At 39.1% G+C, this 24,376-nt stretch overlaps 1 protein-coding gene across 14 annotated transcripts in view; it reads right to left on the reverse strand.

Moving 5' to 3' along the window:
* Positions 1 to 24,199, reverse strand: part of pcbp3 (poly(rC) binding protein 3) — a 77,047-nt gene extending 52,848 nt beyond the window's left edge. For 8 of the 14 annotated variants that reach the window (XM_040027617.1, XM_040027611.1, XM_040027614.1 and 5 more), the window contains exon 1: positions 23,875 to 24,196. The gene's annotated coding sequence lies outside the window, so the exon portion shown is untranslated. Of the gene's footprint in view, positions 1 to 23,874 lie in introns of all 14 variants that reach the window. The other 6 variants (XM_040027618.1, XM_040027619.1, XM_040027615.1 and 3 more) reach the window with 4 other exon arrangements.
* Between the last annotated feature and the right edge of the window lie 177 nt (positions 24,200 to 24,376).

A 24,376-nucleotide genomic window follows, 5' to 3' on the forward strand; every position in this document is an offset into this window, starting at 1 on the left:
GAGCATGTTACCATAAGCTTGTTTAAATTGTTACGGCACCACAACAAATCAAGGCATTTAAAAACACAGATGGCTCTCTTGCACACATGCGCACACAGCAGATCAACCCCAAATGCACCAGCGAGCAGGAACTCACACCAATACGTTCCCAAGGACACACACAAATGCACAGTGCAAGCAGGCAAAAAGTCAGAGGAAATGCTTATGCCTACAAACACACTCAGGAGAGGCTGCACAGCACTTAAGTGGTCACTTTTACACACAAAGGCCAATCACAGGAGCTTAGCTGGCCCCATCAAGCTTTTTAGTAAATGCTGCCGCACTGAAATTGCTTGTTTAGTTAACCCTATATGCTACGGAGAGAAATGAAGCTCCATCACTCCGGTCTGAATCGTGGCAAATGCCTAGCTTTGAAGTCATTGTGTGTGAGATGACTAGGCCTTGTCATTTGTGAGGAGGGATTAGTCATGCTATTTTTATTGGAGAGTGTGCATCAGCTTTCTTGAGTGCTGCGTTTTAAGGATTTTTGCTTCTGAGGTGTTTTCGCCCGTCACTGACACTCTGTGAGCAACACACACGGAAACATTTTTACATTGTCGTGAATTTCCATTATGACTTCACAGAGAATTAAAGTTTGCTGAACTTTGATGTGCACTTGCTGCGTCACTGGCCTACATAATATCACTTTTATAACTAAATCTTTAGTTATAAAAGTGATATTATCCATACCTCACATGTTGTATATTATTTATTAAAGCCAATGATATGCTGTGGATGAAATCTATCACTTTGCAGCTGCACTAAATTCTGATACAGCTGACTTATAAAAATAGCTTTGTTCACATTGCCAAGTCTAAAGTTCTTTGTAAACTAGAAGCTATAAATTATGAACTATATAAGCTATATATACTTTACAGTATTTAGTAGGATTTTAGAGCATAGAGGTGCTATGCTCTAACATTCAGACATACTCATATAATATACTCACTTAGACTTGCTCAAGTAGAATAGAAGGGAACCAGTCAATTTACAGATTAAGCCAGTGCTCGCTCTCTCTCTCTCTCTCTCTCTCTCTCTCTCTCTCTCTCTCTCTCTCTCTCTCTCTCTCTCTCTTATTTATATATATATATATATATATATATATATATATATATATATATATATATATATATATATATTAACTCCAATCACTTTCAAGCTGCTGTTTTTCCACTGCTTAAATTTTGATGTCATAATTTAACTTATGACAGTGGCTTTGCTATGATTTTTGTTAAGCCCGGCTCATTCAGGGCACAACAACGAAAGGAGATTCACACAGCAGCTACTAAGAAAAGGTATTAATAATAATATTGATACTACTACTAATAATATTAATAAAAATAACTATAAGCCAAATAGCTGCCAGCGCAAAACTGCAACAGTATCCAACTGATACAAATGACAGCCAGTTTGGGGCCTTTGTGAAAGAGAGGGAAAGCTTTCTTGGTAAGAAATCGGCTTATGTGCCCAAGCAGGAGAAATACTTTAGTTTCTCCTGAGGTTTGAGAAGCTGTAGATTAGGATGATGCAAAGGCAAGCCCAGCTGCCACTAATGACATAAGATATATGGTTCTAACATTATTTCCATGTAAAATGAGCACTCAGATGTTAGAGGTTATGGTCTTAACTTCAGTTTCAAATGTGGACATAAAGTAAAATACCAGAGAACATATATCAATGTAAGTAGACCTGACTTGAGCTAGCAAAATAAATGAGTACAGTGAAGGAGCCGAGGCTAGATGGCCAGTTAATTGACCACTAATGGCTTCGTAATCACAAATGGATGGAAAATATGAATAAATAATGCTAATAGGGGTTTGCCGTTAGCATACCTAGATGCCCAATCAAAATAAGCACTGGAGACATTGGACTAAAACATTTTATTTATTGGGATAATTTATAAATTTCAATTTTTGTCCAAAAGTAACATTTAAGCAAAGCACTTTTTAAAGTCCTCAGTCCGAGAGTATCGATCCTCGAATATTGCTAGTTATCATGAATAAGACTCTATCTGTGTTCTTGGATTTCTACTTGACTGCGCAGAGCTTCCACATCCCATTGATGGATTTGTTAGTGTGACCTCCATTTAAACGGAGGCATCGTTTTCATTTTGTTATAAATATCCATTCTCTCACACTGCCACGGTGTGATTATGAGCCTGTGCTGCACCTGCACGTGGGCAAGGCCGTGTTTTTGTCTTGTGGATTATACGCCTGCATGAGTTGTAGGGAAGGGGCAAAAAGCAATTGGTGAGACTTCGACTGGAGATGGAATTGCCAGTTGTATATCTTAAAGCTGGACATATTTATGTCCGGAGAGGCTCGCCTTTCTGCCTGCTCATCACACAAACTGTCTGGTAGTCAACCGTGTGGTGTGTGGGGTTTCTGCTCGTTTCATGTGCAGTGTTGATAAGACGAGACCCACTGCATGCGCATACTTTTTACTGTATGCGATTACACATTTATTTGTTTGTGTTTGATGTAAATAAATTACAAATCCCCTAAATTCTAATGTAAGGTGGGAGAAGTTATTTCCCATCATTTATTTACTAAATATTAAGTTTACATGTGTTTTACTGTGATGATAGAAGTATTGCCAGAATTGGTGAACATGAACTATAACCTTTATTTTGTGATTTAAAATAGATGCATAGTTTATACAATCTAACTATAGATGGTGTAAAAGATGGAAGTAGCCACTGTGAAATCCTGTTTTGAGACCTTGAGGTGAGAAGTTTGATGATTTCTTGGTGTTTTAAATTAGATGTGACAAGGCTCAGCAAGACTTATGTCTGAGAGTCAAACTGTTAGAAGTGATTAGCAAAGGAGCATTCTCTGATTAATCCTCCTTACTGACACTTAAAGTTTACAAAATTATGTTTTATTCATTGTGATGTAAAATGAGAGTGTGGCTATAAAATCATCAGGAATGTGATCACTGAAGCCAGGACGGAGGACTGTGTTCCATTAAACTTCAACAGGACTGGAAGTCTTTTAGCAACCGCAGGCATCGCCCCCTGGTGGCTTTTAAAAATAATAAGTAATAAAGGTTTAAACCCTAAAACATTTGCTTTACTTTTCCAACTTTAGAAGCTATGTCCATCTTTTGTACTGTCTGTGATTCTAACAAACACATTGAACAATGGTTACTGAGCTCATTTAGGCCAATTCCATTTTTAGATTAGAGAGAAAACGGTGCACAAAACCAGTATAAACATTCTACTTGCTATCTCAACTGGTTATTCAGTTAAATAGAGAATGGTCCCACTGAAATCCCGTTAATCAGTCTAAAATAAGTGCAAATTAGGAAAACAACAACCGCTGGACAACAAGAATCGGAGGCAAACTAAGAAAGACGTACAAAATAAAGAATAGTGCACTTAGTCGAAACGGGCTATTATCAATATGAGGCAAAAATATTAACCTGGAGAAAGAGCAAACATGATAAATTCTGTCTTTGAAAAGATACAACACATGAAAACTTGCTACACAATTTTCAGAATTAGCATTTTTTACATGTTAATACAGTTGCATCGTACGTATGAAAATTTCAGTAAGGATGTTTTTTTTGTTCCAAAGTATTTAAAAAAAAGATTTAATTGTGTGAGAGCGTATCAGACCATGAGGCCAACACATGAAACTAACTGCACCTCACTTTTAAAAAAACCCGTCTTTATTAACTTCTTTTCATCTTTCCACAAAACGACAGTATTCACTGACATACGACTTGAATTAAAATCATATTTTTAAAGAAAGGATACAAAAAGGGAAGTTTGTGACAAAACCATATCGGTCCTAGAAAAGCACAGCTCCTTCTAACTATTCTATCACAATAGTGGCTTTGCTACAATAACCCAAATCCTTCAGTCACTCAGGTACGGTGTAACCCAGCAGTTCCACCTCTGTTGAAAAATGGCCAGTTTCAGTTGCAGATTTGTCGTCATTCGCTCCATTGTGTTAGACCTTTTTCAGTCTCTGTACCCACTGAGTTATGGATGGTGGTTCTGTTTTTTTCTAGTTTACAGTTATCATTTTCTTAGCAATCAGTAAAAGTATCAGTAGACTGTGCCTTTGGTCTGAGCTGTATGTCTCTGTTGGTGTAGCTCCCAAAAAAAGATCAGTGGCTCTAATGGAGAATTCACTGGTAAGATTTGATCAGTTTTTTCTTTGACCCGTAGCCAAAATCCTTGGATTACTGGGCAGTCCCAAAGATATGTGAGTGCTCCTGTTTTTCCACATTTTCTCCAACATAGACCCCTGTTGGGTTCTTTCACATATGAAGAGATTGTGAGAGATTTTTAGTTTCCAAATTCTTTCCATAGTTAGCTTTCAATTCCTTTATGGCAAACTGTACACGACTCCTCCCGCACTTTATCAGCAGTTATACTATTTACTTTAAATTCCTATTTTTTTTTCCTTAATATTTGCAGTGTTCTGCATGTTTTCATTTGTAAGCCTTTTATATATAAATGAGAAATATTTTTTTAATTGGGTATTTTTCCACTATATTAATAAAGTAATCTTCTATACTGTTTATAATTTTATAAGCCTCACTTTTTAATATGTCTCACATCCTGTCCTATTATATATTATATTTTCACCAAATTTGTTTTATTCCATAAATTTGCTGCAGTTCTTTCTGATTACTGTGTGTGCAGCAAAACAGAATCTTGATATATATAAAAGGGGAAGCCTGACCCTGAGATGTGAAAATGTGACTTGAGCGTCCACTTAATGAAGTCAAACTGCATAAAGGACAAATGCAGAGAGCAAACTGAGGCCTGTCAGGATAATTTTATGGGCTGTTACGTTACTGTCTGATGAATTACGTTTCACAGCGGTTATTAGAATCGGTTCATCCTGTGTGACATCTGCATGAATGAGCACTGAGACATGGAGCTGGGAATACTAATGGCACATTTCTAAAAATGTTTTTGTTTGTTTTCTTCTGACACTTCCCTTGTCACTTTTGAAGACTAAGTTAAAAGGCATTTAACCACATATTTGTGCAGTGTGAAAGGTTTTTATCATGTGGAACAAATCACTGATTGTTTCATTTCAGATTTAAGCTTAGGACTGATGTGATGGAAGTATCTCCCTACAAAATCAAGGGGTCTCTTATCTGCAATGCATTTGGTGTACAATGTCTGCCATAAGCTGCTTTATTGTCTGCATGCAGATTAGTTATACACAGCTCCACCCACCTGTACAGGTAAATTCACAACCTGTGTGAGTGAATTTTGAGCACACTTATCAGTGTGCTCAAAATCCCGCAGTCCCAATGAACTCTGCTTTGGTGAACTTGAAGAAGTTCTTCTCTTTCTACAGGTTTTCGTTAGAGTGGCCAAAATAAATTGAGTTTCCAGATGACTTTGGCAGACAGTTATATACGCGTGTATATAACTGCCCATGTGAAAAATGCTGCCATTTTTGTGTCAAAGCAAGTAAACAGTCCATGTTCTGAACAGCCATGTTTTAATCTGACGATATGCAGAAATTGAAAAGTTAATGTTTTCAAACATTAAGTCCTGTTTTAAAAGTGAGTGTAGTGCCTCCAGCCAGCAGTTCGTGGTCACCCACAGATTGTGTCTTTTTTTTGCAAGCTGCATAGAGGAATTTGGTCTTATCTGCTGCGACATGCAACTTGTTCAATAAATAAGTCTTGCCATCAATTCGTTCCTTGATCAGCAGTGAGTCAGGACCTGCTAGGTCAGTTTTATGAGTATTCCTTTGATTTACAGCCACGTCTGTTTTCTGCCTGACGGGATAGGTACCCTGCAAGCATCAGATCAAGTACCCTTGATCAGATTCTGCCACTGGTGTTTATTAATCTCTTGCCATCTGTTTCTGAATGCTGATATTAGAACAGATAATTGTTGCTCATCCATCCAAGAAACTTTCATTTGAAAGTATATGGCTCAAGCAAGATAGCTTTACTCATTTCCACTGAAGACTTAAACCCAATTTAATGTAAATCTTTTAAAGACATTATCAATATTTTTCTTCCTTTTTATCACTCTAATTATAGTTTAGCTTATTCCTCTGTTCTTTAGGAGTAATGTATTTCCCTGAGTAGAGGATATGAGCCTTATTAATCCTGCACACATCTTCAGGAGGAAAGAAGCTAACCACCTCTTTGCTCCACTTATGTCCAGCTCAAGTATTCATATCTTTCTTTCAAATATTTCTAATGAAAGAGAAATTAAAGTCTATAATTAGCCCTTTTAAGCTGTACAATGTATTCCACTCATCCTGGCGTTTGACGTATCAAAGAAAAAAAGTTAGGTCTTATGGCTCTATTATGTTGGGGGGTGTCTGAACAAGGTTTGGTCCAGTTGTTCCCCTTTAGGTCCAGCATAGTCATGTAGTACATGCAGATTTGTAGACCGATGTCTTCATGTTGGGGGTGTCTGTTGTGACCAGGGGGCAGTATCAGAATAAAATTGAGTAAATGAAAATATGCACTGTTCTTGAAACACACCAATTTTTCTCTGTTTCTCCTTTAATTTACCCCCTGCTATGGAAAAGACAAAAAGGCAACTTATTTATTATTTATTTCTTCACCTTTACTACAGTTAAGGCTGATTGACATGGTAGCTCTTCACCATGAGTGTAGACAGAGATTTTGCCAAAACAAACCACAGAGACACCAGAAAAACTGAGACATTTAAAATACCTCCATCCAGGTAAACATGGATATATTTAAAGAAACTAACAAAGGCTAAGCTTAACCAGCTACAAGCCACCAGCCCCAGCATGAGCGTTGGTATGAACACGGGCTCAAAGCAGTTTCAAGGAAAATTATAGAATTCATTAAAAAAGCGAAAAGAGTTGACATCAAGTTATCTTTAAAAATTATATGCACATTATTTTGAGTTGTTTAAGTGAGAGAAGCTGTTGCTGTTGTTAGTGTAGTTTGGGGGATTTGTAATGTGTAATAGTTTGTTTTATTATGGATATAAAAAATAGAATTTAGTTGCCATCAATTATAGTTCACAGAAAGAACTGTTGTCTCTTATCGTCCTGTTCATGCCAACTTTATAACCAGTGAGCTTTCCCCTAGATTGTGCAGTCTCCCCTGGACAAAAAGCTGTTGCCTTTTTGGAGCACTGCCCACAAGTGCATCTCCATAGCCTTTAGACTCCCTAAAGTCTCACAGTACCTCTCTCTGCATAGTCAAAGACCTACAGAAACAAATACAAATGAGGGGCCACGTTTTACATTAGTCATGGAGAGTCTGTAGTTTTTCAGAGTGACCTTTATCCTTTGATAAAATGGTCTCTTCCAGCATGAGCCACCATCCTTAGGGCACTGAAAATGTATCCAGAACTCCACTCAACCGAACACCTGCGAGAGATTTTGGACTCCTGCGGGAATAACTTTTGGAAGAACTGTGTCCATCCCTTCAGCATAGTTCCAAAGATGAGGCTTTTTGAAGCTGGTGTGGTGGCACTTGGTGTCACAACACCTTACTAAGATGTGTTATACAGATTTTTTCTTTAATTTGTCACCTGTTTGTACACAAAGACGTAGTCAGCCAAATATGTTTCATGCATCATGAGACACACCCCCTTTTTGTGTGTGGAAATTGTGCAGCTGTTTTTTCCCTTACTAGTACAATTTTTTTGAGCAGATGAAAACTGCCAGCGTTAATAAATCTGATAAATTACCAGTTGCAAACTGTTGACCAGTCACTTTCTCTGACAGGGTGTATTACCTGAGTTTCTCCTTTCCATAAAGATGGATTGCATATGGTGCTTGATTGCTCCCTACGGTGGTAAATTACAGATTTAATAATGCTGAACTAACTGAGCATTCTCAAGTGAATTTTCTCAGTTAGGAGCCAGTTACTCAGTTTCTCAGCTGTTCAGTTTCTCCTTTGCTCAAACACAAGCAAAGATATAAGCAGATGTACACAAAGGAGCTATTATTTTTGGAATAAAATTACTATCATTACTATAATTGCTTCCTTGAATAATAAATAGAGCCTGACTGACATGTTGTTGTGCTGAATACAGTATGATGTTTACCCCTATGGGTAATGATCAAAGGAATGCCCTATTATGATCCCTCTTCATGAGATGCATACAGTATCATCCTAGCATTGAAAATAAAAAATCTCTAACATGTTATTTTCGGCCTTATTTTACTTAGGTTTTTTTTTTTAATTTTTATTTCTACAAGGCCTGGTAGTCCATGTAGGCTCAAAGCCACAAGGACATTCAGTTTCTAACCTATATCAGACCTTCGATTTTTGAAAATGTAAAACATTCATACCAGCATTGATCACATATTTTACTAATTGCATATCAAATTGCACAAGGTGTGCAGGATTGTTGTGACCAACCATTGCCCTGACTCAAAAGGTTAGCATCATAAGTCATCATCGTACATTCCAACAAGCCATATAACAAAAGATTCCATAGTTAAAAGGTAAAACAGTATATAAATCATATAGGCAGATAAAAATGTGTTTACATATTTTATCCAAAGTATATCAAAAAATGTCTTAATAAGCTGCACTACCTTCTTTGAGGTGCCCCTGTATATTTAGCAATTATTATAGGGGATGAAAGTACTCCTGGTGACCCATAAATAAAGACTCAGTGAAGTAAAATTGACTTTTGACCCCCTGTGGTGTTCTGACCCTGCAGCTGAGAACCCTGTTGCTAAATGGTCGCTAGAATCAGATACAAGTCTGTTTGATCCAACCACATTAATGAGGTCACTGGCTAACAAGACCTTTTGATGGCACTTGGAACTCTGAGGAAAACACAAATTAATGGAGCCAGACATCAAATGTAAAAATCATCCAGTCTTATTTCTGTTTGTTGTACCAGTGAGCTGATGTTACAAATTTGGATGTGCAGATTTGCAGTGATTAAAATACTGTAGTCGTCCTATTTGTGGTCTAGGGAGATTTCAATATGTGACTGCCCCTGTGCTTATACACATCTCAATATCCTTTGCAGCCTAGTGTAGACCAATTCTGTACTGCTGAAAGAGGCAGTCGTGTGTGTGCTAATAATGTGTGTTTATATCTGGAATAAAAACAATTCTATTTATATTGTACCACTGAGAACTAAGTTTTAGAATCCTTTGATACCGGTGCAAATGCTAAATGCTAAGTTCAATCAAATGCACATTAGGGATAAAAAAAACAAAACAGGACAAATCTAAAGTTGTGTAAGGCCATACATCTTACAAAACCTAATACAAAAAAGCAACAATATTGTCAACTTAATAAATGACAAGCAATTTTTAAAAAAACAACAACAACAACAAACACACATACATAATTGCAATAATTTGAGAAAATGTTGCACAGGGATATAAAATTGTCTTAAAATTACAGTTTTTAAAAAAAAAAAAAAAAATTGAGCCAGACAGGTCATTTGAAAACCGAGGGATCCTGATGTCAAACCATAGCTACCTTAGATTTGACACTTTGAAACAGACAGGAGTGCCTTGGAGGATTTAAAGCTTCAAATGTTTCACACAGGGTCCACATTTCTACCATGTTATTTAGGACAAGCGCTAGAAGAGCGCTAAACTGATCAGTAAAACCAATAACACACCTCGATGCTGCATTTTGAACTACCATTTCATTTATTCCAGAAAGTTAGAAATGGCACATCAGTTCAATTCTGGTCATTAATCTTATTAAAACGAAGGACTGGACAACTTTTCTAAGGTCAGGTTCAAAGTTTAGTGCTAGATCTAATTCTGTCGGTGTGTATGAATAAAACAAGGCAATTTTGAATTTCAAGGTATTAGGTTAAAGAAAATTTTGTTATATCCAACTGTCAGCATCATTAAGACAAGCAGTAAAGCCTTTAGGGTTGTGTATATGTCCTCTTTATATTATGGGTGTGCTATCTGTGCAAGCAAGGCAGGCACTGCTTGCCCAGTAAAGTCTAAACATACACATCAATCACAACATATCAAACACATCAATCTCTCTCCTTGCATTTCCAAATGATGGTATCTCCATTAAAGGAACTCATATTGTTTGTTTGCATCAGTCTTGTAAATTAGTGACATGTGACTGTATTTGGCTATTGATTCTAGAAGGTTGAGCACCAGTCGCTGAATCTATAATTGATGCAATTTTCATGTACATGGCCCCTCCTGTGTCCCACTCACAAGCATTTTTTTAGCTGTGCAACATGATTAAACCTGTGAAAAGCCTTCAGAAAGAGAGAGAAAATTTGGGTCATGAATGACAGCACGAAGGAGTATAGAAAGGTGCAAGATGCAGGAGACTGCACAAAAAAGACAAGCAGCACAAAATCATGAAATGGTGTGTTTGGCTCATTGGTGTGTTAAACAGGCACTGACTGTGCTTGTCTTTCCGTTTGTGTGTCAGGGGAATATCCTGTGTTGTTAAGCAGCATTTGACATCCTCACACCTTCATCACAGAGCCTTCCCTTAATATCGAGATGGCACCAAAGCTCTTTGATGTCCCAGTATGTAACCACTTAATCCCAAAGAGGGAGGGAGGAAATTTATGTTTCTGAACTTGTACACACAAAGACAAGTAGTTTTATAGTGGTAGCTTGGGATTTCACACTGATAATTTAAAAAAGTTTACAGAGAAATTACAGAGTGTGTGCTTGTCATTGCATGGGGTATCAATGACGTCACACAGCTCCGTTTTACAGGACGACAAAAGCAAATTAGCCAGTGGATCAAGTTTTGTTAAATCTGGGCGCACGGAGATCACACCCTGCTGTTTAAATAATCTGCTTCCGCTTTGGATTTCCCTGCAGGGAAGAAGACTGTAGCTCCACTCATATCAAGCTGTGCAAAATTTAAAAAGAACATCAAGAGGATGTTCTTATAGTTTTTGTGCCAGATTTGGCATCACAATGTCAACCAACAGAGAGGTAAATGTAGTAGACGAGCTGTGTCTGTTAGTTAAAGAAAAGCTGACTGAAGCGTTAAGACAATGAACGACAAGTCTCCCTTATTGCTGCTGTTATTATGTGCCGTGCTGAAACAGATGCCGTGTGTCTCAAAGAGCATTGTGAAATGTCATGTCTCTTCTGTCATGAGGTGACATAGCAAACGGGAGATTAGAGGATGAGTTAGTGAGCATAGAAGAAAGCAAAGAGAACAAGGCAGGAGAGGGAGTGCTGGTTCAGTGTATGAGTAGTTGCATTTTCAGTATTCCATTGAATGAATAATAGAGGAAGAAGGGAGGGTTAAGAGCATTTCCTCTTAATGTGGAAAGAAGGGAAAGACAGAAGGGAAAGTATCTACACTAAGGCGTGCATGTTTGTTAGGTTTTGCAGGAGTTACTGCACACTTAAAGCATTATTTCAGAGCAACAAAGCATTCAAATGTCAACCCTGATTGTACATGATCGAATTCTTAAATGTGTCTCCTGGGGGATGTCTGGAATTTTTACTGATTAATGAATTAGGTTGTACACGTAGAGAGGTGGAAAATCGCGGCCTTGGCTAATAAGATTTGAAGCTTTCCTCTTTCAGACCTACCCCTATTTCATCATTCCTCCTCTTCCCATCAAACCCACTAGCTAAGATGCTGAGTATACGCCAGTGGCAGCAACCCGGAGAACAGTTTTTCAAGCTCCTGAAGCGGTCTTGCCTCCTTTTTTTTTCTTTCTTTCTTTTTCCCCCCTCTGCTTAAGCTCACTTGGCTGAGTTCTCGCTGACTTAGCAGCTTCTTCTGCGGATGCTTCTGGAGCTGCACACAGAAGTGTGTATGTGTGTTTTTTTTATATATACATGTATGTATTAAAAAAGAATAAATAAAGACAGCATTGGGAAAAAGTGTGTCAGGGAAACGGAAAACACTGCTATACCATTATTTTCCCCTTGCAGGTCAAGGATAAGAGACAAACATGAAACACCATGCTCAATCATCTTTATGTTAGTGTTGTTTCTGAGTCCTAGGTCTCTGAATTATACTTGTATTACTTTTCTATGTGGTTTTAATTTTATCAGCAATACTCTTACTCTAGTTGATTTTACTAGATTTTGACAGTTGTCCTATTTTTAATCTTATTTTAAATGTTGTTGATAGCACACCTACAATACACTTTGTAATGGCTGTTAAAAGTAGTATGCGAATAGGATGCCACACACACTCACACACCATTTTATTAACTATTAGTTCTATTGAAATGCTTGTTGATGCACTCAGGCTTCAGACTCCTAAACTCTAAATGGTCGGTGTCCAAGGATTTTCTTCTTTCTTTTTCTTGTATGTGTAAGACTTCAAACAGGGAGGATATTTAGTGTGATTTAAACTGTTGTTTATGATCCTGTGTATACTACATCATTACCTGAGAGTGACTTGTTAATAAGACCCCTGCTGTTTATAATTAAGTTTTAAGCAATTAGCTTTTTTTTTCTTATTAATTAATTTTTTTCAATGCTGTGCCACCTCAGGTTAATGATTCAATGTTAACAGTATGTCGAACATAACACTGTCGAATCCCCCCTTCAGCTCCCTGACCACTTACTCTGAGGGGTGGAGCTTCAGCTGGGTGCAGACAAACTGCATGCTACTAGATTTCCGTCCACTGAAGCGAGAATTTGCAGAATCAGGGAGTCCAATATTTAGACAGTCTTACCAACTTCCAACAAGTTTGCTTGGAGAAATGCTTCCTTGCTTTAAAAAGCTTTAGATGAAGCATCTCTGGTAATTCCAGTCTACAGTGTAGCAGTCAAGTGCATTCTCAGCCTTCACAACAAATAAATAAGACGGGAAAAGTTGACTGTCTGAGCCATGGACGCCAATCCGAATGACAGTCTCTTCTGCAGCAGTCTCCCTTAAAGTGTTATGCTCAAACAAGTACCCAGTTGAGCCCATTTAGTTCATATTTGCCTCTTTAGAAACAGGCAAAAACATCTGCCCGCCACTGTCACTATGGGGGAAAATATGAATTGCTTATTTGCTGTGAGAGGGGCTTGAAATGAAAATAGCCACTCAGTCAATGTCTCTCTTATTTTTGTCCTTCAAACTCGCACGGTGAGAAAATCTAGTGTAACCACTGAACAAATCATGCTGCAGTTTATTTTGTACTCCATCCTAGTTTTGGTTTTAGCTTCCAACAGTTATGAAAACAAGATATGCAAAGATTTCATGTCTTGTCTTGTGCTATAAAACAAATGCATCCCATTTTTATACAGTGATGTGCCTTTGCCCCTTGCATAAAACCCAGAGTCACCCAGCACCTAGGCCAGCTGGAGCTGAGATGACTGAAAGACTGTATCTGTAGGGGAGTGTGTGGAAGAATCATTAATGGTTGCCTGCTGCTACTTTTGTCTCTGGATTGCAGAGGGTCACACTAGGAATATACCCAGCATGTGCCTTTGACGTTGCCTTTGTGTTACAATTAGTTTCATCTTTCAAGTCACACCAAGAGTGTGTTAGAAGTGGAGCGTTAATTCTCCACTTGGTCTTTTATTTTGAAATTGGTCTTGATTCTCTGTGCTGTTCTCGTGTCTGACTTCCTGCCTCTTCATCTGCTCTGGGCAGCTTCTGTAAAAAACAAAAAAAAAACAAAACCAAAAAAACACCCCAAACTATTTTGATCAGTTTGAGAGGATGTGTCAGATCCTCATTATTCCTGGGTGGTGGAGACTGAGCAGTTAGAAGTTGATTTCTATTTCCCATCATTGTCCTCTACCACCTGGGTTTCTCTTTCACCCCCACCCCCCATCTGCCATCCTGAGGTGGGAGAGGTGTCAAAAATACTCCATAATAAAGGCCATCCCTTTTTTTTTTTTCTCATTTATTTATTTTTCTTTCATTAGAATTTTATTTAAAGTTCAGGAAAATATCCTATAAGTTGAGAAGCAACAACATAATGAAATTTGTTTAATAATAATCAAGATTACTAATACAAAAAAAAAAAAATCAAAGATTATTAATGAGCAGCTCTGCTACCCAGGATTTATGCACAGCTCTTGAAGTTGTTTTTTTACACCTGTACAAGTCCACGACATCGGCTGAATCACTGGCCTCCACAGTGTCTGTTCAGGCCTCGGCCTCCAGCTGGGGCCAATCTGTTGGTCAGGTGTGGCTCAGCGGTAGCAGCCATGGCCTTGCCAGCAAGCTGAGAGTGCACACAGCACAAATACAGAAAGGAACACTGCTTACACTACAGTGCAACACACAGGATAAAATCCACACTGTATTCTGGTGGCAATTCATTGTTCTTCAAATGTTTCTTTTTAATCTTGAAGGGCATTTAAATAGAAACAGGAACATTATTCTCTGAGTTGACAGAAATCAGAGTGTTTCCCATCACTGTAACTGAACTGGGGCAGTGATGTGGAAAGTACAATTCATCTACAAAAACAAAACAGAAATGATCAAAGACGTACATTGGACGACTGGTCTTTTTTGTTTTTAACTGATGTCTTAACCTCACAATGTTGCCATAGACCAGCTCTGATAATGTGTTAAACCCCACAGGAGAAACACTCGAGCCTGGCTCCTGTTAGCCAGTTGCACATAAAAAGTAGTGAGCGGACCCAACATTGGCTGGATTATGTCTAAATAAAGCCTTGCACTGTATGAATCACTGTGTCACTGATCCCCTCTGCTTCCCAGACAACAGGTTTGCCTTCTGCAAGCTGTCACTGGCTTTCCACTCTTTCAACTGAAGAATAAAAGAGAGGAGAAACCGAGACTGTGTGAGGGAGAGAGGGGAGTTGACGTTCATCAGTCGAGTGCCGTGGCTTAGCCTAAGAGGCTTGAATAATCAGTATGTTAAGCTGTCAGGGTGTGCGCTCGCACCTACCACACGCTTACTAACTCCTGGGTGCTTTTTAATCAAGCAAAAATGCTGAGAGGCAGTGGCGAGTGCCAGGAGCCCAGGCTAAGAGATGAGCTTTAGAATATCTGTTACACTTTCTCTTGACATTACCAGACGTGCATTTTCACTGTAAGCTGCAGACACGTCTGTTTTTTTTCTTTCCTTTTTTCTTTAAAGAGGACACAGTCATTTTCTCCAGTCCTTTACTCCATGTGAGTCATCATATTCAGTGTAGCTGCCTTGTAGCGCGATTCATGTGTGCGTTCTACAAATGGCTTTCACATTTACTGTGAATGAAGGCAATCTGTGTAGTTTCTAGTCTATTGTTCTCATTTTTTTCATGACCTACTGCACTACAGGAGACCCTGGTGCAGAGCGCAGTTACAGCATTGCTCAACTGTGACAGTCTAATTTAGATTATGAACCCAGACGTTATCTACTGCCTTGGCTTGGACAAAATCAAAGGGCAACTGTGGAAAAACTAAAATACACCCTTACTGCCATAGGAAATAAGGGGGTGGGTAGAATGTAGGTGCTGCTTGGGCTTGATTAATTGATCATCAACACGTGTGAGCACCTTCATAAAAGCTCAAGTTTTGGCAATTGTGTGTTAACACAATGGCAAGGTCTTAAAGGTAAAGGTCTTAAAGAAGCAATTGTTGCTTCCAGAACAGTTGTAAAGCCATTTCCAAGCAATTTGAGGTCCGTCATTCTACAGTGAGAAAGGTTATTCACAAGTTGAAAACATTAAAGATGGCAATTTCACCCCAAGATGTGAAATGCTCAGGGAAATTCTAAAAAAGGCTGAGGGCTACATCTCCGACTCTATGGGTACAATTAGAAACAGACTGAACAAGTATGCCTTGTTTGGAAGGAAGCCTCTCGTCTCTACAAAAGAATATGGCAGCACTGTTTAGGTTTTAGCAGCTGCATCTAAACGATCACAGGACTTTTGGATCAGTATCCTTTGGACAGACAAGAACAAAGTAGAGATGTTTGGCCATAATGCACAGAGGTACATTTGGAGAAAGCCAAACATAGCATATCAGCTCACAGACCCATCAGGAACATATTCTGTTAAATCTGTTCCTCTTGGGCAGAAACGCATAACAAATCTAAGGTATGTATACGTTTTCTGCCCACAACATGCTACCTAAGCATTAAAGAAAATTCCTAACATGTCTACTTGGATTGGAAACCACCTTTCCTCTCAAAGGACCAATACAAACACAGACTTGTGTTGTGTAATTCAGGAAGTTCAGACACATAATTTCAGCTTTTAGTTGACGTTAGCTTCGATGTCTGAATGCTTTGTTTCTGCGGTTCACTGACAGTCCAGTGTGCAGCAACTAATTTAGATCTGAACGCTGTATAAGAGCTCTTGAGCTGTGTGACAAACTGTTATTGCATAGCACAAACCATGAAGAATAATAGTGCTGTTGTTGCAAGACCATTTATAAGATCGAGACTTTAGCTGTGCAGAGCAGTGACTAACATACAACTATGTTGGCCACCGTTTGATCAGTTTCGTGCCTTTTGGAAAAGTATCTTTAAAAACGCTAAATTATATACAACATATTTTTATGTTGCAGGGATAAAAAAAAGTGTGTGTGTGTGTGTGTGTGTGTGTGTGTGTGTGTGTGTATATATATATATATATATATATATATATATATATATATATATATATATATATATGTATATATATATTAATATAAAAAAAACGTGTGTGTGCATAATACTGATTATGTTGTTTCTTACAGCAAACAACAGAATGTTTAGTGTCTTGCTTGCTTCTGACACATTTCAGACTTGGATGAAGCAAGAAATGGCAGACTGCAAGCCAGCTGCTCATTCAGAAGAACAGTGAGGGGTTGGGGTTACGCAAACTTTTTAACCAACCATTGATTATTTATTTCCATCCATCCATATTCTTAACTGCCTATCTTATTGGTGCCTGAAGAGCTGGATTCTATTCCAGCTGGCATAGTGCGACTCGTAGGAAGAGTTTTGACAATTTTCTTTGTCAAAAGTGGATAAAATCTGACTGATTTGAAAAGCTGTAAGACTGTTAATTGTAGAGGAGTTTTGAAAAATTTAAGATCTTAGAGTCTTTACACTAATTTATTATAGAGTTGGGTAAAAAGACTGCAATTCATCATTTAGTCTATGCTGTTTAGGTCATTAGAAGAACAATTATGATAATAATAATAATGGTACTAGTAAATGAATAAATAGTAGCTTAATTAAATTCACACACAATGACCTAGGTGCATACCATATAGCAGTGAGGTGAATTTTGAGGTCAAACGCCAAAAATAAAATTAATAGCACCGGTTTTGGGCTGTTGTCATGAGGCGGATGATTCTCTGGAGGGTGGGGCAGGAGTGGTTGGAAATTCTGAGTCAGTGGGTGGGTGTGTGGATTTAAAAAAGTCCTCTGAATAATTGATTGTTACATGTGAGAGACACCAATAAGGTATGCACAGTGTTCCTCTGTCACAATCTGGGTCACAGTATGTGACTGCATCAGCAGGTGTAAACTGTCGATGTTGAAATGGTGAGAGCAGCTGATATATGACATGGATGGAATTACAGGAAAATTGGACACTCAATTTCTTCTTTAGCACTACTCAAACTCTATCAACCTTATATTCCATTGTGCTTGTTTCTTCCAGGTCATTCTTTTAAATTTCCCGTGAGAAATCTTAATATCAGTGTTCCCATGAGCAATTGGAATATTTAATTCATTTGAAGCTGTCACAGCTTTGCTGTTGTTTTAACTGAGACAACAATAAATCTGCATAGAAGTGCTTGTTCTTTTAAATAGAAAAGTAATGAGTAACTGCACTCGTATTCAAAGCATAAAATGGACCTTTCAACACATGTCAGACACAGTAATAAATGAACACAGTGGAGCTCTAATCTAATTACGAAAAAACCTAAAAACAGAGGAGCACAAGGCTAATTCTGACACAACCCTCCACTCTGGGTTTGTGCATAGCTCTTTAATCACTACAGTCCGCTTTACTCCAAGCCAACAATAATATTTTCTTGTCACTTCACCACTGCCCGTATTAGCGAGTATAAAAATAGTACACGGGGCAGAGGGGCTGCCTATTTATGACCATACTTCACCACCCATAGCGATGCAAGGAAAGCAGCGGGGAAGGCTAAAGCTCTGTTCCTGCCTCACCTTTTGCTTCTTAACCCTCAGCAGACTCTTCCATTTCACCCCCTCCCTACTCTCCATCCTCCCTGATTGATCTCAAAAACCTTCACTAGCTTAAATTACATCAGCCAGTGGCTTTTGCGCGGAGACAGAACGGCCCTCGGGTTTCACAGATCATAATTCTCTCCAATAGCTTCAACTTTTAAGAGATGCCATGTTCAATTTCAGCAGTGCCTCACACCCATCCATTGCTTTGAATTATGACACCTGATAGATTGTTTAAGTTTATGGCCCAGCTCAGTGACAGAGAAATGCTTACAAATCAACTGGTCTAAAGGCAGGAGTGAAATGTAAAAAAACAGACGGTGGCCTCAGGAGTGCCCACTGGTTTGTTTGCACAGTTTCCTATGCAAGTGTTTTATCAACTACCCAGGGTATAATTTCTCTAAATGCCCATTGGTTGCTGTACCGCTTGATGCTCTCAACCACTCGAGCTAGAATGGAAAAAAATATATATACTTTCATGTTTTGGTATGATTATACCTAATAGCATCTGACCAACTGCTAATTTGAATTAACTGCAAGGGTCTTTTCAATGTGGTCGAAGTTGTTTTACTATTTTTTAGTTGTCTGATGTCTGAAAGCACTCTAATGTATCTTAAAAAATATGGCATGCCTAAGCACGGCTGCCTCAAAGAGCCTGTTAAGTTCTGACTGCCTCAGTCGCTGTTTTTTGCTCCCAACATCATCAACAGTGATGAATGGTAGCTTAGAAATGTATTCCACTAATCACTGATATCAACAAAGAACTGATTTCAGTATGTTGCTAACGGTAACGTTGGCAAGGAAGCAAGCTAGCTAAAGTTAGCCATCTAGCAGCTTCACTAAGTATCACAGAGTTTTTGCAACACCCTATAATTATGGCGTGTACACCCCAAATTAAAGGTGTATTGGTTAATTATACAGTATGGAAAATGGTTTTAAATTTTCTGTCCTGCTCATGTGAGTGGCATTGATGCACAGTGGCTTTAAATGTTTGTGACACCAAGATCATTAGTTGTTCATTACAAAATGTCGTTTTTTTTCCTGTAAGCATGCAACACAGGTGACTAGATGATTGGTTTGGTTTGTCTAATAGTGTGACTGTAGTAGTGAAGCACATTTTAATTTCATTTTCATTACTGTTGCTCAAACCAAATGAACCTCGTCTGCTATACTTGGAGTCAGTTGGTTTGTATAATACATGGAAAATTAACCTTTTTTCAAATTAAATTTTGGGTTCCTCCAATTATGAAAACAAGATAATTGAAATAGCTGCCACAAATTGTTTCATGATAATTTCCTTGTGTGTTCTATAAAACCGACACCCCCCATTCCTTTTACAACAGTACCCATTCCTAAAAGTCCAAAATCACTCCCACCAGCCTGCGTCAGGCTCAGTTCAGTCTGCACTGAATGATTGACTGTTGAGTCACAGTTGCAGGAAATCATGGTTCCAGGAAATCCATTGTTAAAAGAATATATACAGTAAATGCAGCGTGTTCTTAAAGTTAATGAGCACTCCTGTTAAATATCATGATCATTTTTGCCGTAGATGAGCAGCTTTAGGCTTTTTTTATTGTAGGTCATCTGATTTGGTATATGTACCAGTTTGAAAGTTGATTTAGGAGAACTAAACCACTTTGGCTTCAGTCCATACGTACACACCAGGTTTGTGTTGGCAAGATAAAAATTTAAAGACACACTTGTATTTATATGTATGCCAAATATCATTTGCAGAGTATGGACATGGCGTTATACCTGCAGCTATTTTATATTTTTATTTTATTTCATTTTATTTTTCTGTGTCATCACTCCACAAACACCTAGGTTCCCTCCACTGCTAGAAGAAATTCTACGATTTTCCAGGAATTTTCTGGATTATTTGTTTTTTTTAAAGGATATTTTCCCAGTTTTTTTTAATTTACCTACACATTGAATTTATTATTTACGGAAAGCTTCATTAAAAAAACCAAACGAACAAACAAGAACCCTGATGATTTTTCTGTTTTTGTTTTTTGTTTTTTTAGTGTGGATTTATCCTGAAGGTGTAGTTTACAGAACAAGACCTTAATCTTATGCTATTAGATGATTGAATGTAAACAGCATGCCACATGTCATTTTATGGTGTTAAATCACATCCACAAAAAGGGAGGGTTCAGGGTGTGAGAGGTGGGGATGAAATGCCACTTGAAAAGCAAAGATGAAGTAAAAATGACTTCCCATGTTATTCATATGCTGTAATCAATCTTTATTATGGAAATATATACACTAGCCCTCAGTTAGTTTATCATTTATTAGCTCAAAGGGAAGAACTCCACAGTGTAAAGACAGGAATTCTTTGTCAGGCCTTTTGTTCGTGTCTGTTTGCTCTCCTTTACTGCATGACAGCATCCAGTGAGTGTCACAGGTCTTTTTCACACTGAGCCAGTCCCCACACAGGCAGCTCCCACCACACTGTGCACTGGGCCAGGCCAGTGGGAGATCCGGAATGGCTCAAAAGGGCCAAGCCACAAAGGGCCAGCTGCTTGCATTGCATTGGCTTTACATAGGAGGAAGTACTGGATACATGTGATGCATCTTTTTCCAGTGCAGTTATTAGATTTGGAAAATCAGGGGAAATGAACAAGCTCTATTAACACATTTTGCACCCCTTTAATAGATCTCTGCTCAGCTTTAATCCGTCTTTATTTTGTAAAAACAATTCCTGCCTGTTCACATTTCATTTGCTGCTCTTTCAGCACTTCATTTGTGTGTTTTGCTCAAATCAAACCTCCACAATACACCTAGTGCCCTAAACTGACAGCTGTGGCATTCTGTGAAGTGAAGGTATAAAACTGCCATGACACGGTGAGCAACACTCGTTGTCTGCATTAAATACACGCAGCTCAGCTTAAGCATAAAGTGGTGGCTTATAAAGCCACGCAAGTGCGCAAGCAGGCGTGTGCAAACACATCACAGGGGTTCATAAATATCTCATTCTTCTAGGGATGTTGCATATGCATTCTTATGAGAGCTTACGGTGCAAGAGCGCAGTAAGTGCATTAAATATAGCTGCACGGGAGCTCCTGGGCTCATGAGAGAGTTGCGTCCATAAGAAGGAAAACAAGGCCACTTTTATTTCATGTACCTATAGTCCTTTTAGGTTTGCTTTGAGGTGTATGTTTTTTACTTACAGTAGAATTACTGTCTGAATTCATGAATATAAGTTGTGATTCACTAAATGCAGCTGACTATTTGATGAAAACGGTGCATTCACAATGATGGCGTTTACTGGTCAGACCTACATCTTTTATTCCAACTTTTGCCATTTTGTTTAATTTCCGTTTAGGCCGTCGTCTTTTTTTCAGATGCTCCTTTGAGCAGTCACCACAGCCTCCCTGTCACCCTGTCCCTTGCATCCTCTTGTGTCTTTCATTTAATTGTCTGTCAATGATTTGGAAAACAATAAATCACTTTTTCTTTGCTGCTATACTCTTTTGCTGGTTTTGCACCCCTTTCCTTTACAGAAGTCTGTTTTTTAAGCCTCTCTAAATCTCCAAACTCACTAAGAATTGTCTTTATCTTGATATAAAAGAGAAGCTTTCGTCAATGGGATTCATCTAACAGACGTCAGGTAGCATCTGTAGGTGACCCCGTGGAAGCATTAACGTCTGCACCTGCAAGGGTCTGCCATCAACTCCACTTTATGGTGCTGAACTGAGCTATTGGTTGATTGTCAGCGTGGCCTTTTGGTATGGTGCAGGTATCCTCAGGCGCATGAATGTGCTGCTACCTGAGCCCATAATTGTCTCTGTCATTGCCACCTGGAGATGTCCCACAGTAGAGGATGCGGGGCAGCAGTTTGCCCTAGCGATGTCAAAAGCACCCGCTAGCCTGGTCCCAACTCGGTACTGGATGACCATGTCCCCACCATAGCATTTTTTTGCCCCCATAATGTCTTTAGGAATGTCCCCATATAAAAGGCACATTTTAAGTTTAATAAATGGATGTTTATCAAGTTAAGGACTAATTGAGTTAATCAAGATTACACTTATTGATTAGAACTTTCACCATAGTAGCTCTACAACATTATTAAGCCTAAGATTTCATTACTGAATAAAAATTAATTGTTTAGATTAATGAAAGACAGAAGAGAGTCAGCATCTTGGCCACAGCCAGCTGAGCTTCTGCTGTGCACTGGTGCAAACAAACACCAGCACATTCCTTCATTCTTAATTTACACTTCCTAATAAACTAACAGCCTGACACTTGAAGAAATGAGTATGAGCATGCAGTCGGCAGCATCATAAATCCTCTCTACACTGACATATTTGTAGTCAAAAACACCGTAAAGATGCCAAATCAAAGTACTGCGCACAGTTACAGATTTCTGTTTTCTTTCTGTTCTTGTTTGTCACTAACGATGCTGCTCTCCCCTGAGGCGGCCCTATTGGGACGACTGACGCTCCCAGAAGGCTTTGTCACAGATGCTCTTTTTGTCTAAATTAGAAAATGATCATCACAGAGAGAAAGGTCAAACCGTCTGCAAGACACAATGAGTTCTTTTTAAGTTAAAAGTCACAGGCAGGCTTACTATGATTGCATTATGGAAATATAATAATATAATGTGAATATGCATGCAAATGATGGTGTTTTTAACTTCTCACATAGTTTATTTAGATGTTCACATTTTCCTAAGCAAAGGTGAAAATGGTGTGTAAGAAACGGGCATTTTTAATTGCTGTGTTGCATTTAGCAGAGAGATTGATAATAAAAATCGCTTCAGCTCTTCACACCTGTAACTCTGCATATAAGAGGAGGTTTTTCGGTGGAGTGAAAGCACAAGTTAAATTAGTATTATGCATTCTACCTGCGCCTCAAAAACCACCGTCAAAACCCCACATGGGAAGCAGCAGCTGATGTTGTTGTAAGGTCCAATTTTCAGAAATGATTGAGTGGCTTTAAAATCTCTTGGCTGGCAGTATTGATGTCTAAAGCACTTTAGCTGTATCTCTGTCTCAGTCACAAATACACACACACACACAGACATATACACACTCCACTTCCCCTTCCTGGTGAAGTACAGGATGTGCGGCTCAAGAACTAAGCAGTTTTTTCTCCTCCTCTGCTGTTGCCAGGAATGCTTTATGGGCCATGTTAATATTGGACTTCTCTGGGTAGAAAGATTACTTGATTCAATCAAGCAAGTCGCTGCCTTGTAAAGTCATTACGCTTTGTGCAATGTCATGTGTTCTGGAGCCAGCGGACGGACCCGTGTTCTGCTAGGAAGTGGCCTAGCGAAAGCATGTGTGCCTTGCACGTCAGCAGCTATAAATAGCCATCACCAACTAACATAAACACTTTTCAGAAATCAATTAGAGATGCCTTTTCCGCTACCAAAATACAGCATGCTGTCCTTGTCAATTTGTGCTCCGGGGCAGACTTCAAAATAAAAGAAAAAAAGAAAAGACTTCTCAGTGAATTTGCACGTGGTTAAAGCTGGAGGGTATGAGATTGCAAAAGACAAAAGGGGAGGAGATGCAGCGATTGCAGGGTAGAGAAGGAGGAGGAAGTTGATATCAAAGCAGAATATCAGTGCAAGAACAAAAATATGGTGACCTCACTGATAGCATCTCCGTGTCACTTTTCTAAGGGGAAAGAAGTGCTGCAGGGAAAACTTGTAATATGCGTATAGATAAGGCAAAGAAGACAGAAGCAGGTGAGAAGAGAACAGAAAAGAGCGGCAGTTTTAGAGGTGCTTTAGGTGAGTGAAGAAGAAAAAGAAGAGGAGAGAGCAGCAAGTACTTTTTCCAGCTCAGTGCAGACTGAGAAAAGCAGACTCTTACCTGCTCAGAGGTTGTGGCTGGTGGGACGGAGAAGTGAGGAGAGTCAAAGGGTCCCGGGGTGGTCTGGGTGGTAGGGGGTCTCGGTCCGGCTCGAAGCGGGGCTGGAGGGTGGTCCAGGAGAGGGGAGGAAGGATGGAGTGACAGGGAGCAGGGAGACGGGGAGGCTAAAGGGGGGAGAATAAACGCCGCTTGCCTCTCCCTCCCTTTCTCTCTCTCTCTTTATCTCTTTTCTCCTTCCAACATACACACACACACACAAACACACACGCGCTCGGAGGCAGACTCCAAAAGCCCGAGTCACTCAGATAATAGACAGAGAAAGAGTCTTTACATTTACAAGCTCTGCCACAGGGGGAGGATGGGGTGAGCTCCCCTCCCACTCTCCTCCAGGCAGCCAATGGCAGGTGGCAGAGAGGTGTCCAGCCAGCCAATGAAAGCAGAGGCAGCCGGTGCCTTACCCCAGCCAATAAGTGCAGTAGCTCATATCCAGTTGGAATAATTA

Source organism: Simochromis diagramma, unplaced genomic scaffold (genome assembly GCF_900408965.1).
Source record: "Simochromis diagramma unplaced genomic scaffold, fSimDia1.1 OVJJ01000343.1, whole genome shotgun sequence".
In the NCBI taxonomy this organism is placed as follows: domain Eukaryota; kingdom Metazoa; phylum Chordata; class Actinopteri; order Cichliformes; family Cichlidae; genus Simochromis; species Simochromis diagramma.